Source organism: Puma concolor, chromosome D4 (genome assembly GCF_028749965.1).
Source record: "Puma concolor isolate L17-30 chromosome D4, mPumCon1.1.hap2, whole genome shotgun sequence".
NCBI classification, from domain to species: domain Eukaryota; kingdom Metazoa; phylum Chordata; class Mammalia; order Carnivora; family Felidae; genus Puma; species Puma concolor.
The window spans coordinates 69156261-69175951 of NC_141679.1; the positions used below are offsets into that span (position 1 = coordinate 69156261).

General features: G+C 45.0%; 1 long non-coding RNA gene across 1 annotated transcript in view; it reads right to left on the reverse strand.

Annotated features, from left to right (window-relative positions):
- Positions 1-17299, reverse strand: part of LOC147574975 (uncharacterized) — a 22608-nt gene extending 5309 nt beyond the window's left edge. The window contains exons 1-5 of the long non-coding RNA XR_015242924.1: positions 17157-17299; positions 16581-16649; positions 5380-5441; positions 1758-1882; positions 232-332 (exon numbers count right to left, since the gene is read on the reverse strand). This is a non-coding gene — a long non-coding RNA (uncharacterized LOC147574975). The remainder of the gene's footprint in view (positions 1-231; positions 333-1757; positions 1883-5379; positions 5442-16580; positions 16650-17156) is intronic.
- Positions 17300-19691: the final 2392 nt, after the last annotated feature.

Genomic DNA, 19691 nt, shown 5'->3' on the forward strand with positions numbered 1-19691 from the left:
GGAGACAGGAGTGTGAAGGGATCTTTTCACTGTGTACCCTTTGTACGTTTGGGGATTTTGAACCATGGGAAGGCGTTACTTATGGAAAAAGTAAACTTAGAAAAAAAAAAAACAAAGTCCGCAAGAAAGTCAAAACCAATAAATGCAACTATTAGTCACTGTCAGCAGCAGCATCCCCATCATTGTTATTTAAAAGGCTTTTCCCCCATAATCTTCCGAGTTTGTGCTTACCAGGTACTAAGGAGAGTAAGTCCTCAGTCTGGGCGATTCCTGGTCTCCCACTGCACCACACGTGGGTTCAGATTTCTTCTGCATCTGCGAGGGTCAGACTCCTTGGGGAAAGTGGGTGGAGAAATGCCAACTTAACGTCACTTGCCACAGACCATGCAGGAGCCATCGAAGAGGAGCTGGAGCCCTTTCGGGTGACCTTGGAGGGATTTCCAGGAGTGCTGCTGACCGAGAAAAGCCAGATGCGAGGAAACCGGTGGCCTCATTTGACAAAACAAAGACCAATAGCAGATAGCTACAAACAGCAAAGCACAGGTTCGTACCAGACTGTGAACAAAGGCTGACTGCGGGGTGCGGATAGGGTCGGGGAATGAGAGCAGAAGGTTGGTGATTGATTAAAAAAGTGAATAATGCCCTCTCATTTATGAAATTTATACATTTATGAATTTGTGAAATGTATACGCATGTATGTATATAAATGCACAAGGAGGTGCAAGAGAAGGTGATAACCCACATTGATGGTGACTAGCTTAGGGTGGTGCCGTTTTAGGTGACTCTTTTTGTTCAGATATTTATATGAATACACTTGACCCTTGAACAACACAGGGGTTAAGGGGCACCAAACCCTGCACAGTCAAAATCTACATCTCACTTTTGACTCCCCCAAAATGAACTACTAACAGCCTGCAGTTGACTGGAAGCCTTACCAATAATATAAACAGTTGATTAACATGTATTTTGTATATTGTATGTATCATATACTGCCTTCATACAATGAAGAAGTGAGAGGGAAGAAAATCTTATTAACAAAATCACAAGGAGGGGCACCTGGGTGGCTCAAATGGTTGAGCGTCTCTTGATTTTCAGCTCAGGTCATGATCCTAGGGTTGTGGGATCAAGCGCCACCTAAGCGTGGAGACTGCTTAAGATTCTCTCTCTCTCTCTCTCTCTCTCTCTCTCTCTCTCTCTCTTTCTCTCTCTCTCTCTCTTCCCACCCCCACATGTGCACTCTCTCTCTCTTAAAAAAAAAATCACAAGGAAGAGAGGAAGAGAAAACACATTTGCAGTACTGTACTGTATTTATCAAAAAAATCCACATATAAGTGTGCCCATGCAGTTCAAACCTGCATTGTTCAAGGGTAAACTGTAGTCCTCATTATCAAAAATCGTTATGTATTATTTATGCAATCAGAAAAAAAATCGAATTTCAATGTGAAAGATAAGCAAAACAAACTAAGCACCTGCTATGTACCACTGTAACAGCTGGCATTACAAATAAGGTCAGATTTCTTTTAAAATTCAAATGGGATGATTCTAAGACTGTTTACAAAGGAGTCCTTCCCCCGCCCCCCTCCTTCCCCTACCTACTCTGGTAAATCCCAAAAGCCCAGAAGGGTGGTGTTGACCCCCGGGCCCCACCTGTGCCTGCCTCTCTGGCCACAGGGAAGACTGGCTGCTGAAGGTGGCCACCATGCCACCGTGAGCACTGCCCCCTGCCATCGCCCTCCCCCTCTGGATCCCCGCAGCACCTCCAAGTTCTCAGTGTAGGTTGAGGCGCCGTGTCTTCTGATTGCCGCCGCAGATGCTCACCCTCCTGTTCCTCACGATGGTGGGTGTTCTCCCTTTAATGTCACCCTCGGGGAGCCTGGACCCGCTGCAGAAATGAGTGCCAGGGGACAGTGCTTTAGTGCCAGCACTCTTCTAGTTCGCACGCACGTGCACACGCGGACATGCACACACACGGCTACTTCCTGCCGGCCACCCTGCAATGCCACGGCATCGGTGCTCCCAGGCCAGCCTGTCCTGCGTCCTAGGAGGAGTGCCCACCCTCCGTCCTCAGCGCCAGTCCTGTGGCTGTTGTGCTTGTTGCTTGGGGTTGAACCTGGAATACACCTTGGGACCTGCGCCCCTAGGGGCTGGAGGCCCCACAGCTCTGGCGGAGCCACAGTGATGAGGGGACAGAAGGCTGGGAGTGCTGTCAGGGAGGATGCCACAGTCCCTCTCCGGACCAGGGGTCAGGGGGCTGCACCCTCCTCCTTCCAGCTTCCTCCCCACAGACGGCAATCTCGTAGACAAGAATGAAGTCACCCTGCCCTCCTTGGCTCGCTCTCCCTCCAGACTGCACCGGGACACAGTGCTGTCCTCTCCCTCGTGGGCCCAGTAGCCAGGCCTGTCCTGGAGCCTGACAGTTGTCTCAGGCCGGGTGGGGAAAGGGTTATGATTAGAATTGTGGTTACAGTTGCAGTTAAGGTCATGGTTCAGGCTCACCTGGGTGGAAGGGGAGAAGGAGTGAGCAGATCCAAATTACAGCCTCCAGTCCAGCTTTACAGCAAAAAAACTGGCATTTTGATCCCTTAGCTGACTCTTCTGAAGTGGCTTAGCTCTCATGGAACGGAGGCATGTGACTAGTTAGCCAGAACCCAATAAGGAACCATAACTTGACATGAGAACCCTCTTCGTGGTTGCTCCGTGTCTCACCGTCAGGTTCCCTAGAGAAAGTCCCTGCTTTGTCTGGTACCAAGAGCCACTTCATCGTTTGCCCCAGGATAAATGGCAGCCGGGATACCTGCTGCTTTGTCACTTTGACCCCGCAAATAGGGAAATCAAGTAATGTGACGGTTGACATTTCCCAAGCTGTTTGTTGTGTAGTCATATTCCTGTAGATTGAACAACTAAATTGATCTTCAGTCAGCTGGTTGCCCTACCCTTTTAGGGAAGGGAGTGCTTTGCTTATGGTGCCTGATTTAGCCTTTCAGCAGCCCTACAGAGTCAGCATCATTATTTCTCCATTACAAGTGACAGAATGGAGTCTGAGAGGTAACACACCTTTGGTTAGGGCAGAGTCTCAGCCCAAGTCTTTATGAGCCACCTCAGACGTAGGGACACCAGCCCAGTCAAAAAAAGACTCAGAGATCTGAGTTCCAGCTCCATGGGGCCCCTCTTCTAAGTTTTAATAATTACACCATCTCCGTTTGGTTCCTTGTTTCCTCTAGAAATTGTAGCAGATCAAAACACAATGAGATATCACCTCACGCATGGTGGAATGGCTGTCATCAAAAATGTGAGACATTGGGGCGCCTGGGTGGCGCAGTCGGTTAAGCGTCCGACTTCAGCCAGGTCACGATCTCACACTCCGTGAGTTCGAGCCCCGCATCAGGCTCTGGGCTGATGGCTCAGAGCCTGGAGCCTGTTTCCGATTCTGTGTCTCCCTCTCTCTCTGCCCCTCCCCCGTTCATGCTCTGTCTCTGTCCCAAAAATAAATAAATGTTGAAAAAAAAAATTTTTTTAAAAAAATGTGAGACATAACAAGTGTTGGTGAGGATGTGGAGGAAAGGGAAGGCTTGGGCACTGTGGGTGGGGAGGTGAAGTGGTGCAGTCACAGTGGAAAACAGTATGGAAGTTCCTCAAGAAATTAAAAATAGAACCACCATAGGATCCAGCAATTCCACTACTGGGTGTATATATTCAAAGGAAATGAAAACAAGATATCAAAAAATTATTTGAACTCTCACATTTATTGCAGCATTTTCTTAGTAGCCAAGATATAGAAATAACCTAAATGTCTATTAATGGATGAATGGATAAATAAGATACACACACACACACACACACACACACACACAGAATACTATTCGGCCATGAGAAAGAAGATTATTCTGCCATTTTGGACAGTATGAATGGATCTTGAGGACATTGTGTTAAGTCAGAAATAAGTCAGATGTAGAAAGACAAATACGATATGATATTACTTTTTCAAAGACAGGAAGAGTAACAGCATCTTTGTGTGCCAATGGGAATGACTATGTAGAGCAGAGGGGGGAAGCGTTGCTAGAATACTATTCCTATGGTGCATGAATGAGAGACTACACATCAGTCATTCTTCACCCTCGATCCTCGGTGTTGGATGGTTGGATTGTTTTCATTTATTCAGTGTTGTGGAGCCATGTGTCTCTTTTGTGGATATCTCCACCCTGATAGGAAGGATTCTGGGAACTTGGAAGACAGTTTGAAGAGATGAAAGACAATGCAAATTTCCTGTTGTACTTGCTTGAGCACCTGGACACACAATCTTCAGCTCCTTAGGCACCTCTGTCCTGGTTTGCCAAGTTCTTGGTTAACAATTGGTGAGATCCTCTGTAGCTCCCAGAAAGCAGCATCACTGGGGCCCCAAGTTTCACATCCTACTTCTAATTACTGGTGTTCTCTTTCTGCCACCATCAAGACTGAGGATGATATGACCAGGAAAAAGAGTGAGATGCCAAGAAGGTAGGAGGAAAACTTGAGAGGAAGGTGTGGAGACCCAGAGAAGTGAGCCTCGTGAAGAATGGGGTGATTAACATGAGACTCACAGAGAGGCCAAGGGAGATAAGCACTGGAACGCACCCACTGGGTTTGGCAAAAGGAGGCTATTGACCTTTGTCAGAGTGGTTTCAGTGGAGAGGTTGGGAGCAAACCAGATTGCTGTGGGTTGAGGATGTGTGGAGGCGAGGAAGTAGAGACCAAGTGTGAGGGATATTTGCTCAAGTTATTTGGCAGTGAAGCAAAGGCAAGAGATGTGATGATGACCCAAGGGCAAGTTGGGGTGAAGGGAAAGTTGTTTCAGGCTGGGAGATATTTGGTGGGTTCAGGTGCAGGAACAAGATACCCGGAAGAAGGATTGGAGATCAAAGACAGAAAGGGAGGGGAGTCTGTGGAACAGAGTTTTGAAGGAGATGGAAGGGATTCTGAGTACAACCCAAGGAGAAGAAGGAAAATAAGCAAAAATACAACGATGATTTGAGAAGAAGTTGGGTGTTCAGTTGGTGTACAAGTTTGTGTAGGAGACAAAATTCTGTAGGATGAGGGCCTTTGGGAAATGCGAAATGAGGCAAAATATTTTTGAAGGGCTAGATCAGCAAGCAGGCAAGAACTAAGTAGAGGATTTGGGAGCAACATCATGGGCCCACTTACTCCACCAGCATGAATTTAGAGAATTTAGAGTGATGTTCCCTGCTCCCCCAGATAGGAGGCAAGTAAATGTGACCAAAGGACAAGGGGCAGTAACATGACATCCCCAGATCAGGAATAATCGACACTATAAGTAAGGATTCTGTCAAGTATTACAGATGCATTCCTACCCACCCAGTGATAACATCTAAGAATCAGGCTTACCATCCTTGCTCTCTCTGGCCCATTGCAATGTGGTGGGATGACAGAAACTCAACTTCCTCTTTCTATCAAAGAAAAAAAAAATGGAGAATCAGAGAGGAACTATTTAGAAAAGTTCCAGGGGTTCCTGGGTGGCTCAGTTGTTTGAGCCTCCGACTCTTGATCCCAGGGTTATGGGATCAGGTCATGATCCTAGGGTCATGGGATTGAGCCCTGCATCGGACTCCGGGCTGAGTGTGGAGCCTGCTTGGGATTTTCTGTCTCTATGTCTGTCTCTCTCTCTCTCTCTCTCTCTACCTCTGCCCCTGTCCCCCATTCGTACGCTCTCCCTCTCTCTCTCTCTCAAATGAAAAGGAAGCAAAGAAAAGAAAAGGAAAAGAAAAGAAAAGAAAAAAGAAAAGAAAAGAAAAGAAAAGAAAAGAAAAGAAAAGAAAAAGAAAAGAAAAGAAAAAGAAAACTTCCAGACAGCTCAGTCAGAAAGGAAATCAGCTAATGTGGGGCTCTCTGTAGTAAAAACAGGATAAAGAAGCTTCTTTGAGCATAATAATGCTAGGGCTGTGGTGTTATGAGGAAAAGGGTTGATATTTTTCTCCTAGAAGAAATATGTATTCATCCTATGAGAGGAGACTGTTCCCTTTGGAAGAAGGCTAATGGCTTCAGTGGTAAGGGCTGTTGCCCTCGGCTGGTTCAGAAGGAACGAGCTGCAGAGCTCAAACTGAAATTAGAGCACACCAAGCCTCCACACCCCCTCCTCATCCCAATCCATGGGAGTGATTGGAAAACAGGTAGGGCAGCATTTCCTATAACAACTAGTGAAACAGGGTTCCAGAGTCTGCGAGATGCAAAAACTGAGTCAGAGCTCGGAGGTGGGGACAGTGGGTTGAGGAAGTGGCTTAAGGAGAGTACGTGGGAGGAATAGGACAATGAGAGATGGGGGAGTCAGAGAAAGATGGGGGGTGAGTCTGTATTGATGTGGATGGCAGAGTGGCTTCCCAGGCTGAGAAGTCATGCGGAGACTCCTGCCTAGAGGTCCCCAGTGTGTGACTTACTCCTCTGATGTCACCTTCTTGAAATGCTTCATATTATTTTGAACAAGGGGTCTTACATTTTCATTTTGCACTGGGACCTGCAGGTGATACGGCTGACCTTGTGGGAAAGTTTTTAAGAACCTAAACACGGTGATTGAAGTCATTGCTACCACTTTGGGTTGATGTTTGATGTGTTAGTATTAAGGCCAGTTGTATACTGCCAGGCAGAAAACACCACAAATCAGCCAACATCTCCAAGACAAGAGCCCCTCAGCCTTCGTATTCCTCCTCACAATAATAGGGGATGACACTTTACCCACACCTGCTACCGCCATCATGACATAGAAGGGAATGGCTCAACTACACCCTGGCAGCCAAGATAATGCCCTCGTCCTTAATCCCCATGAGATGGCATTGTGTGGTTGCCATTACCAGAGATCTGTGTACCTCTTGGCTCCTTTGAAGTAAGCCAAGTACCTCTTGGCTCCTTCAGTTTCTCTTACTGCTCTCTGTCCTTCATTCAGCAACCATCTACTGGTAGTTATTAGATGACACATGGAGTGTTCCATCTCCAACCCACCCAACAAGACCTCAGCATGTCTTAGCTACCCTTCAAAATAAAGGATTCGAGCTCTGCGCTGACAGCATGGAGGCTGCTTGGGATTCTCTCTCTCTCCCTCTCTCTTGCCCCTCTCCTGCTCATGCTCTCTCTTTCTCTCTCAAAATAAATAAATAAACTTAAAAAAAAATAATAAAGGAGCCCAGTAGAGAAAGGCCTGGAATGAACAGGAAGGAAGGAGTGGCCACTTTCTCCACCCACTTTTCAAGTCAAATTCAAATTCAAAATCCTCTCTTCTCCTGTTGCAAGTTCACAATTTGAAAAGTAGCAATTTATCTTGCAGTATGAGGGGAGACTGGTTGGCTCAGTTGGTTAAGCATTTGGCTTAGGCCATGCTTAGGCCGACTTTGGCTCAGGCCATGATCTCATGGTTCATGAGTTTGAGCCCCGCAATCGGGCTCTGTGCTGACAGCTCGGAGCCTGGAGCCTGCTTCGGGTTCTGTGTCTCCCTCTCTCTCTCTCTGTCCCTTCCCCCCTGTGCTCTCTCTCTCTCAAAAGTAAATATGTAAACATTAAAAAAAAAAGTCTATCTTGCAGTACGAATTTAAAACCTTATCATAAATTTCCAAGGGTGCCTGGTTGGCTCAGTTGGTGGCTCAGTCAGTTAAGTGTCAGACCCTTGATTTTGGCTCAAGTCACAATCTCAGGGTTTGTGAGTTCGAGCCCCATGTCAGGCTCTGTGTTGACAGTGTGGAGCCTGCTTGGGATTCTCTCTCTCCCTCTCTCTCTGCACTCCGCCCCCCCCCCTTCGCTCTTGCACTCTGTCTCTCTCTCAAAATAAATAAACATTTTTTTGTTTGTTTTTGTTTTTGTTTTTTTTTCTTTTTTTTTCAATATATGAAATTTATTGTCAAATTGGTTTCCATACAACACCCAGTGCTCATCCCAAAAGGTGCCCTCCTCAATACCCATCACCCACCCTCTCCTCCCTCCCACCCCCCATCAACCCTCAGTTTGTTCTCAGTTTTTAACAGTCTCTTATGCTTTGGCTCTCTCCCACTCTAACCTCCTTTTGTTTTTGTTTTTTTCCTTCCCCTCCCCCATGGGTTTCTGTTAAGTTTCTCAGGATCCACATAAGAGTGAAACCATATGGTATCTGTCTTTCTCTGTATGGCTTATTTCACTTAGCATCACACTCTCCAGTTCCATCCACATTGCTACAAAGGGCCATATTTCGTTCTTTCTCATTGCCCTGTAGTACTCCATTGTGTATATAAACCACAATTTCTTTATCCATTCATCAGTTGATGGACATTTAGGCTCTTTCCATACTTTGGCTATTGTTGAGAGTGTTGCTATAAACATTGGGGTACAAGTGCCCCTATGCATCAGTACTCCTGTATCCCTTGGGTAAATTCCTAGCAGTGCTATTGCTGGGTCATAGGGTAGGTCTATTTTTAATTTTCTGAGGAACCTCCACACTGTTTTCCAGAGTGGCTGTACCAATTTGCATTCCCACCAACAGTGCAAGAGGGTTCCCGTTTCTCCACATCCTCTCCAGCATCTATAGTCTCCTGATTTGTTCATTTTGGCCACTCTGACTGGCGTGAGGTGATATCTGAGTGTGGTTTTGATTTGTATTTCCCTGATGAGGAGCGACGTTGAGCATCTTTTCATGTGCCTGTTGGCCATCCGGATGTCTTCTTTAGAGAAGTGTCTATTCATGTTTTCTGCCCATTTCTTCAGTGGGTTATTTGTTTTTCGGGTGTGGAGTTTGGTGAGCTCTTTATAGATTTTGGAGACTAGCCCTTTGTCCGATATGTCATTTGCAAATATCTTTTCCCATTCCGTTGGTTGCCTTTTAGTTTTGTTGGTTGTTTCCTTTGCTGTGCAGAAGCTTTTTATCTTCATTAGGTCCCAGTAATTCATTTTTGCTTTTAATTCCCTTGCCTTTGGGGATGTGTCGAGTAAGAGATTGCTACGGCTGAGGTCAGAGAGGTCTTTTCCTGCTTTCTCCTCTAGGGTTTTGATGGTTTCCTGTCTCACATTCAGGTCCTTTATCCATTTTGAGTTTATTTTTGTGAATGGTGTGAGAAAGTGGTCTAGTTTCAACCTTCTGCATGTTGCTATCCAGTTCTCCCAGCACCATTTGTTAAAGAGACTGTCTTTTTTCCATTGGATATTCTTTCCTGCTTTGTCAAAGAGTAGTTGGCCATACGTTTGTGGGTCTAGTTCTGGGGTTTCTATTCTATTCCATTGGTCTATGTGTCTGTTTTTGTGCCAATAAATAAACATTCTTAAAACAAATTTCCACACTGGAGTCTAGAGAGAAGTAGGCCTTCTAGGCACTGGTGCAGGAGGGAGGTACAAAAACAAGTGAGATAATCACTCAACATAGTTGAAGACAGAAGGAATCCTTGTCTGAACGTCCATTTCTAGCACGTTCTCCATGGGAACACGTGGAATGAAAATGACTTTCCCCCTTTACACTGCATTTCCACTTCTCTCCTCAACCACTGGCAACAGCTTTGTGTATATTCTCCTAGACCCCCTCTCTTCACATGTCATATGTGTGTGCGTATATCTTACACCTAATTTTTATACTGTATAATGCAAATTTTTCTCTCTCAACCATGTTTAAGTGTGCGGTTCTGTGGCATTAAGTACATTCCTATTGTTGTGCAACTATCATCACTGTCCATCTCCAGGACTCTTCCCATCCTGCAGATTGAAACCTTATATCCATTAGGGGCGCCTGGGTGGCGCAGTCGGTTAAGCGTCCGACTTCAGCCAGGTCACGATCTCGCGGTCCGTGAGTTCGAGCCCCGCGTCAGGCTCTGGGCGGATGGCTCGGAGCCTGGAGCCTGTTTCCGATTCTGTGTCTCCTTCTCTCTCTGCCCCTCCCCCGTTCATACTCTGTCTCTCTCTCTGTCCCAAAAAATAAATAAAAAACGTTGAAAAAAAAAAAGAAACCTTATATCCATTAAACAATAGCTCCCCACTCCTCCCTCCCCCAGGCCCTGGTGAGCACAGCTCTACTTTCTGTCTTGATGATTTTGACCTTTCCGAGGACCTGCTATGTCTCGGTTCATTTGAGCTACTATAATGTGACACCATAGACTGGGGAGCTTATAAGCACTAGAAATTCATGTCTCATAGTTCTGGAAGTTGGCAGTCCAAGAGCAAGACGCCAGGAGACTAGGTACCTAGAGACGGCCTGCTTCCTGGCTTATGGACGGCTCTCTTCTCCCTGTGTCCTCACATGGTGGAAGGGGCAAGGGAACTCTCTGGGGTCTCTTTTATAAGGGCATTAATCCCTCATTCATGAGGACTCTACCCTTATGACCTAATCCAAAGGCCCCACCTCCAAACACCATCACATTTGGGGGTTGAGTTTCAACATATGAATTTAGGAGAGACACAAACATCAGCCTATAGTATCATATAAATGGAATCCCATGGTATTTGTCTTTTTGTGACTGGTTTGTTTCACTTAGCATAATGTCTTGGAGGTTTTTTCTGTGTAGGACACGTCAGAATTCCTTTCCTTTGTAAGACTGCATAGTAGTCCATTGTATGTCTATACCACATTTTGCTTAACTATTCACATAGAACTTTTTTTTTTTTTTTTTAACTTCACACACTTCATCCAAAAAACAACAACCTTACGAGGGAGGTACCATTATTGCCCCCATTTTACAGACAAATATCCAGAAATACAGATGAATATCCAATAACCAGAGAATGATGAAGTAACTTCCACTTGACATAGTGAAGCATAATGGTAAGAGTTCCGTCTCTGGAAACAGAATGTCACTTCTTGGCTGTGTTACCTCGGGCAAATTACCTAGCCTCTCTGCTTCAGTCTCCTCTTCTCTTCTGCAGAATGCAAATACTAATAGTACCTATCTTATAAGATTATTGTGAGGATGAAACAAGACAAGCCATGATAATGTTTGAATAGCAGCTGGCACATCATGGACACTCAATATATGCCAACTATTATTAATATTATTTAAAAAAACATGCCGATCTGGAGTGGCTTGGAAAATGTTTATGACACAATAGCCAAAGCAAAAAAAAGAAAAAGAAAAAATCCACTAAATACTGTATCTCCTATGATTGCAATTCTGTGAAAACTCTGTTCATTTATGGAAAAAGGACTTGAGGGAAATACACATATGTGAAAAGAATTTCTCTGTTAGGGTTAGAGATTATGTATAGCTCTTAAAAAATTAATTCTTGGGGTGCGTGGGTGGCTCAGTCGGTTAAGCGTCCTACTCTGGATCTTGGCTCAGGTCATGATCTATGATTCGTGAGCTCAAGCCCCATGTCAGGTTTCATGCTTCAGGTTTTGTCTCTCACTCTCTCTGCCCCTTCCCCGCCTGCACTGTCTCTCTCTCAAAATAGATAAATAAACTTATAAATAAATAAAATTCATTCTCTGAAATCTTGTAATTTGCAACAACGTGGATGGAACTAGAGTGTATTATGCTAAGCGAAATTAGTCAGAGAAAGACAAATATCATTTGACTTCACTCATATGTGGAATTTAAGATACAAAACAGATGAACATAGGGAAGGGAAGCAAAAATAATATAAAAACAGGGAGGGGGACAAAACATAAGAGACTCTTAAATATAGAGAACAAACAGAGTTGCTGGAGGGGTTAGAGGTGGGGGGATGGGCTAAATGGGCAAGGGGCATTAAGGAAGACACTTGCTGGGATGAGCACTGGGTGTTATATGTAGGGGATGAATCACTGGATTCTACTCCTGAAATCATTATTGCACTAAATGCTAACTAACTTGGATATAAATGAAAAAAATAACATAAAATAAACAAATAAATAGAAGAGAAAAAATAAAATAAAATTCATTCTCTAAGGGGCGCCTGGGTGGCTCAATCGGTTAAGCTTCCGACTCTTGATTTCGGCTCAGGTCATGATCTCATGGTTCGTGAGATGGAGCCCCACTGAGAGCACGGAGCCTGCTTGGTATTCTCTCTCTCCCTCTCTCTCTGCCCCCCCCCAATAAATAAATAAACATTAAAAAAAATAAAAATAAATAAAACTCATTCTCTAATAAGAAAGGGAGAGAAGAAAGGAAGTAAATTCCAACTATGGACTTTGTCCTTGAAGATGCAAAGGAGGTTCTCAAGCACCCCTCCTCGCCCCCCCCCCCCCACCACCAAACATATGCCTGAGCCATGCTGGGCTAGCCCACCATGCTCTCTTCTCTCCAAAAGCTGCCTTGTGGCTTTGTCCTTCCGAATTACAAACATCAGTGATTTGTCTCCATGGTCATTCATTTATCTATTCATTTAATAGATATTTACAGAGAGCCTCCTGTGTGCTAGACACCATTGTGGGCACTATATATTTGATGGTAAACAAGACAGGGAAGGCCTTGGAGGCTGACTTATAATGAGGAACTTAAGACAATAAGGCAACAAATTCATGAATAAAAAAGATCAGATAGTGCTATGCAGAGAACTAAAATACGGGATTGTGACAGTGGCTGATGGTGTGGCTACTTTTGATGGATGGTCAAGGAAGGCTTCTCTGAGGAGGTGGCATTTCAGCTGATGGCCAGAAGGTACCAACCTGGGAATACCAGGAGAAGAATATTCTGGAGAGTGGACAGCATATTCAAAGGCCCTCGGACAGAAACCTGCTGGTGAGTGTGGGGGAGGAAGAAAAGCTAGTGTGATGGGTGAGGGTAAAGGCAGGGTGAGATGAGGCCAGATTGGGTCAGGCTTTGTGAGGGAGGGCAAGGATTTTGAATATTATTCAAAGCAAGATGGCAAGCCATTGAAAGGGTTTTATTTTTTAATTCTTTAAGTTTATTTATTAATTTTGAGAAAGAGTGAGCAGCAGAGGGGCAGAGAGAGAGGGAGAGAGAGAGAGAATCCGAAGCACTGCCCCACTGTCAGCGTGGAACCTGATGTGGGGCTCGAGCCCACGAACCGTGACATCATGACATGAGCTGAAACCAAGAGTAGGACGTTTAACTGACTGAGCCATCCAGGTGCCCCAAAAGGTTTTTAAATAAGGAAGTCACTTGATCTGATTTATGTTTTTAGAAAGATCCTTTGGCTGCCATGTGGCAAACGGATTGCAGGGAGGGCACTGCAGCGACCCAGTCGAGGGCTGCTCACGGATTAAGGTGTTGGCATTGGAGGAGAGAAATGGATGTTGTGATATCTTTTGGAGGCAGAGGTTCTAGGACTTGCTGAAGGCCAGGGAAACAGAGGAATTAGAGAAAATTCCTAGGTTTTTGGCTTGGGTAATTGGATGCTAATAACTTTTATGGGGAAAATTGAAGAAGCAAATATTTCAGGGGGAAAAAAAATCAATAATCCCATTAATGATCTTAGTAGAAATATCAAACAGAAAGTTCATTATGTGAGTCTGGGTTTCCAGAGAAATATCAGAGCAAGAATCACAGGTTTGGAAACCTCCATATGTGGATGGTATTTAAACCAGGAGATTGGCGGGATCACCCAGGCAGAGTGTAGATGGAGAAGAAAAAAAGCCGAGGACTGAGTCCTGAGTTTTTTGAAGCTGAGAAATTAAACAGAAAATGGAGAATCTGAAAAGGAGACTGAGGAGGACCAGCCAGTGAGGTAGGAGGAATATCAGCAAGTAAGATTGCCTAAAGCCAAGAGAAGAAAGTGTTTCAAGAAGGAGGGCACCAGTCAGCTGTGTCGAATGTTGCTAAAACATTAAGTAAGATGAGGAGTAAACACAAGGTACTGGCAGCAAGGAGCTCACTGAATTTCATTGCAGGCATAATGAACATGGAAGCCATACCAGTTCGTGAGCCCGGTAGGAAAGGGTTTGAATTTTAGTTCCACCACCTACCAGCTGTGTGACTGGACATGTTATTTAATTTGTCTATAAATTTGGATGATGACAATTACCTGATGGGATTGTGTGAAGTGTAAATGAGGTAAAATACACAAAATTGCATAGCACTTAGTACATATTGGTTCCCATTTGGGGAGCAGCTGTGGAAAGGCGGGAAACTTAGGACAGCCCCAGGGCAGAGGTCTTGGTGTCCTCAGGTTCTGTTTTTGAAACCTTAGAAGTGCTTGTTTTCAAGTAAAAGAAAAGGGTTATTGACCAAGAAGCAGAAAGTTTGGGTGGCTGACTTTGTCAAAGAGGGAGATGAGGGCAGGTTTCTACCATTGCATCCCAGGCTGAGCTCTTAGCTTCTTGGCGTGGCCTCAGGCGTCTTCTCTAATAAAAATGAGGTCATATGTTTTCATACCAGTTGGTGACTATCCTCACTCCTATTATGTTCTGGACTGAGCAGAATGGATTGAGGCTAAAGGTGACTGACTTGGTGTCTAAAACCTTGAATGGTATGTTCTGAGCAAAAGTGGTATTAGGGGTAATGCTCCTGTTACTTGGACAAGTTTCCAGGACTTACAAAAAATTCCAAGGGGTGCCTGGATGGCTCAATCAATTAAGCATCCAACTTCAGCTCAGGTCATGATCTCACAGTTCAGGAGTTCAAGCCCCGCATCAGGCTTTATACCTGCATACCAGCATGGAACCCGTTTTGGATCCTCTGTCTCCCTCTCTCTCTGTTCCTCCCCTGCTTGCGCTCTCTCTCTCTCTCTCTCTCTCTCTCTCTCTCTCTCTCTCTCTCTCTCTCTCAAAAAGAAAGAAAAGAAAAAAGAAGTTCTAGACCCTGCAGTAAGAAGACTATGGTTCCCCTAGCCCTTGCATGGAGAGAAGTGGATCAGACATAGAAGCAGATCCCATTTCAGGGTATATTTGTGCTTTCTTCATGTAGAGAGGTAGCTGTGACTATGGAGTAGAAAATGTCCAGAACGAGTGCTCACTGAACAGCAGTGAGCAGGTGTTGGAGTTAGTGCTTATCCCAAATGGTCAGGTCTGGAGTCATCCAGTTCTTAGTCCCAGGAGTTACTGGGAAATGTCAGGGGCTGAGTAGGGAAACTGCCAAGAGATGTAAATGAGAATGAGTGCCAGGAAAGCAGGTAGTGCCTAGGATAGGGAAGGCATCCATTCTACACCCCTTGGTCCATGACAGACACCACTAATCCATCCCAACTCATTCCCACTAAACCTGAATTCAGCCTCTAATCTAACCCAAACCTAAACACATTCTCAACATAGAGTTCTATGCCACCACTACCAGTACTTTGACCTTTGCCTACAAGACAGACCTAGTAAATATTCTCGAATTAGGACAAGTTTACTAATCTAACTGGCGCTCAAATAACTTTGTACAGCCTAAGTAGAGGAGTGAGTCTGGAGTGTAATAGTATCTTGTAGCACCTGACCATCATCTTCAATCCTTCATTATATGAGACTGATTTCAGGAGATGATGGAATTTTGGAATTGAACTTTCCTGGGCATCTAAGAGCAGTTCTTTTCAAATGTTATGATCTTGGTAAATGCAGACTCTGACTCAGTAAGTCTAGAGTGGGAGGTGAGATTGTGCATGGCTAACAAGCTCCCAGGTGGTGCCGATGCAATTGAATGAACTACGGTCTACACTTTGAGTAACAAGGGAATTGACCATGTTAAGCAATGACTCACCAGAGAGGAGAGGAAAATTTCAGACAAACAGGAACCTAATAGGGCTCACAGTGTTCTAGAGAAAACTTGGCAAGATCTTGCAGCCACCTGGACAAGCAATCCAGGATGAGGTAACTCTACCATGTAGACTCATGTTATGAAATATATGAGTAGCTTGAAGAGAATACATGCTCCAAACTTCCATTGCCTTGTGTGCAAGTTGCCACTCATGAGCGGAGAAAGGTGATGGCCACTGGGCACCTCACCTTGTCACTTGGGAAGAGAGGCAGTGAGCAGGCTTCCAGGAGATTCCTTGGACTTAGCTGGGATCAGGACAGGATAGGGGGAAACTGCAGTGTCCCAGGAATAGAGAAAGTGGCCAGGGGCTATGCCCTTTACAATAGTAGATCCAGCTTTTTCAGGACCAGAGATAGTCCTGGAGCATAAGCAACTAACCTGAGATAACCTCTCTAACTCACTTCTTTACCTTCTCCCTCAGTTTCTACAGAGAATACTTGTTCAAGCAGCCTTCCTGTCAGAGGAGAGCTGAGTTAAAGATGGTTTGCTTATGGGATCTTTAAATGCATGTATTTCATATTGAGTACAACCCTGGCTAGTCTCAAAGCATATTCAGATAGGTGACTGAAGGCTAAAGTAATTGGTTATGAAAGAGGGCACAGAAGAATATTGGGGAATGGCTACCACCACCAGACATAGGTCTTCTTGAGGGCCTCCATGCTAAATGTACCAATGTGCCACACCAGGCAGCATAGTGTGACGGAAAAGGTACTGGTTTGAATTCGAATCTCAGCTCCTCACTTAATACCTCTGGATGTTGGATAAGTTACTTCGTTTCTCTGAACCTTGTTTTCCTCATTGGCAAAATATTATCTCCTTGCAGGGCTAATGTCAGATAAATGAGGCAATGAATGGATACATGCTGAAGGCAAGACTTGCCTCATCCTAAGCACTCATGCATGGGAGTTCCCTTCCCAGCTCCACTTCTAAGAACACAGCCCTGCTGCCCATGAGGAGCTTTGGCAAGGTTGTTGATTACCCCACCTTGTCTCTGCTGGACCGTCTTCCTCTTCCGTCCAACTGGCAGCATGCCACTGGGAAACACATGCTTCTCTTCAATCATAAAATGAAAATGTGAGTGATTAATGAACCACTGTATTTGGACATATCTAGAATGACCATACATCACAGCACATCCAGAACAAGGATCCAGCTTATACCTGATGTCCTGTCCTGTTCAGCAATATAATACTCTCAAGGGTCCCGGTTTGGGTGATAAAGTATAAACTCTAAGGGGCTGTGCAAATACTAGGCAGTGTACATTGTATTTTTGGTTGGAAGTTACTGCTGCTAAGCCTACATTAAGGCTGGAAACACAAGAGTTGAAATGGTTCTTTTTACCTTCCTTATTTGATCTTATTTGACCCCCTTATTCCTACCTTTTCCCTTGGTCTGAGGGGAGGGACAAGAGGAAACCTGAGGAGTTTTGATGACTGGAGAGAGCCTCAGGAGCAGGAAAATCTCCCTGGCCAGGAGAGTACCCTCCCAGCTCCCCCTCCACCCATGCCCACCATCAGCCACCAGGCTCCCTTCCAGCCCCACCCAAGACCAGTGACTCACCCCCATCCAGGCCTAGACCTGTCTTCAAACAGTGCATGAAGCGTCTCTGCTCTCTCTCTGCCAGTGAGGGTGGCAGATATTGTCCTGAGAATGTTAAACCCACATGCACTCTGGGAGGCCAGATCCTGGCTGGGCCACCTGGATGGATTGTTCCAACATCTCTCTTCAATCCTCCTCCTCTCCTCCCCCTCCCCTTACTCCTCCTCTGCCTCCTCCTTCTCCTCCTCCTCCTCTTCCTCCTCCTCCTCCTTTTTTCTCTTTCTCTTTCTCTCTCTCTCTCTCTCTCTCGCCTCTTAAGGGAGCTAAAATGAAATTGAGCAATACTCTGGAATAACTGGGTCAAGTCAGCCATGTGTGGGGAGGAAGAGACAATTGACTGTGTAGGTGACTTCAGATCAGGCAGACGCACCATCAGCCAAACAGGAAAATCTGGAAAGTCTATGCACTGACTATCCAAGGACCCCTCACTTACTGGGTCAAGGCCAGCTCCACTCAGAAAGCTAGAGAGCTTTTACCACCAAGCCCCTAACCATCAGCTTCATCTCCCTCCATGCTCAAAACATACCTTAGTCTTGAGCCACACTGGACTTTGCTGTATCTCCTGAATATGTCAACTATTCATGCCTCTGTGCCTTTACCCATGCTGTTCCTTTTCCTTATGGTGCTCTCTCCCTTCTTTATAGCTCTGAAAACTCCTACTCCAGCATCTGTTTCTCTGAGATTTCCCCAGGCAGAGCTAGTTTCCTTCTCCTCCCTCCTCCCAAAGCACAGCACCTGTATTTCCATCAATGCTGTAGAGATCTACCTCCCAGCTCATTAGATTGTTAGTTCCTCAAGAGAGGGAACTTGTCTTATCTTTGTATTTCCAGAGCCCGTCACCATTTTTGGCTCATGTGAGGTACTTACTAAGTGTATGTCAAATTGATGAATGAATGAATGAATGAATGAGTGAGTAATGGTAAGAGGGTTGGCTACGGGGTCAGGATTGGTGTCCCAGCTCTGCCAGCGGCCACTGTGTGATCTTGGCCAACTCACTTAACCTCTCCTAACCTCAGATGCCTCACCAATAAGATGGTAATAATAACACCCACACTACCTACCTCATAGGTCAGCAGTGAGGGCCCAGTGACATAAAGTATGGGAAAGCACCTTGTAAGCCAGAAAGGGAGATGAAGGCACTCCAACCCCATGAAGTCTGCTACATTAATTGGGCTTCAAAGCCCTCACTCCTGGGTGAGGTGTGCACTGGGAACAGAGGCCTCTAGTCTCTGAACTCTCCAAGAAACTGTCAACAGAAGTATCTTTCAGTGCAAGCACAGAGACAGATGGATGTGCTTATATGGAAATATGTTTTTAACAAATATAACATGAGAATGGAATTCTTTTTTCCCCACATCAAGCCTTGATAGCTAATTAATTCCACCTGGAAGAGAGAGCCAGGGTTTGGGCAAGGAAGAGTCCTTATTCCTTGTTTGGGAAAGAAGTTACGGTAGCTATCTCATGAGGATCTGGGGAAAGGCAACGGATAAACCAAGTCATTTCATTTGAAGGATCTCAAAGATTATTTAGTCTGACCTCATCGTTTTACAGGCAACCCAGAGAGGGGACATGATTAGCGTAAGACACTGGGAATTGTCAGAACTGGGCATGGCCTCCACTGCTTTTTCTCTGACATAGCCAATTCTGCTGACCCCAGACTGGGATGACATTTCTTAGCCAGAGTCTGTTGATGGTTGTTAGACCAGCCTGTAGACAATGTTAATGATCCAAGGAAATACTCTTCATAGCAGACTTCATTTTTTTCATGGCAAATATTGTGCCCAAAAGAATACTTTCAAATTGATGACCCTTGTTACCCTCTTGCCTTCTCTCTAATAATCTCCATTTTGTCAGGTCTCACATAGTTTTGAAATATTTATCCCTTTAATATGCCTTTGATGTGTGGAGTGCCTGACTAGATGCCAATGGGTGTGCTTTGGGACAGTGACACAGGGTCCAACAGGGGGTGCTGTGGATTGGTCCCCAGGTGACCTGGATTTCCACTCCCTGACCCTGACACTGTGGCACCTTAACAAGACATTTCCATCCTTTGAACCTTTGTTTTCAAATCCATGAAATAAGGCTGAATTCCTTCCTGATTTCAGATCTATGAGATGAACATGGATTCTTGATGCTCACCTGATAAGAACAGGATGTTGCATTCAGATTTATTTTCTTAACTCAGGTGTCATCCCTAGTCAGGCTAGGAGCACATGGTAGGGTGGGGTCCAAAATGGTGTTCCTCAAAATATTTGAGCAGGATGTTAGGTAAAATTTCAGCTGCGGCTGGTAGTTGAGTCTGCGTAGCAATTATCTCTTCTCTGTCTTGCTCTCTAGGACACTGAGGGATAAGAACTCTTGGCCTTAGCCACAGTCACAAATTTTTTGTTTGTTTACCATTACTAAATTATTAATTATTTGAGCTAATGTTCTTGACTTTGTTCCTACCTTCTCTCCTGGCCATCTCTTCAACCCCTATAGCTTCGACTACCACCT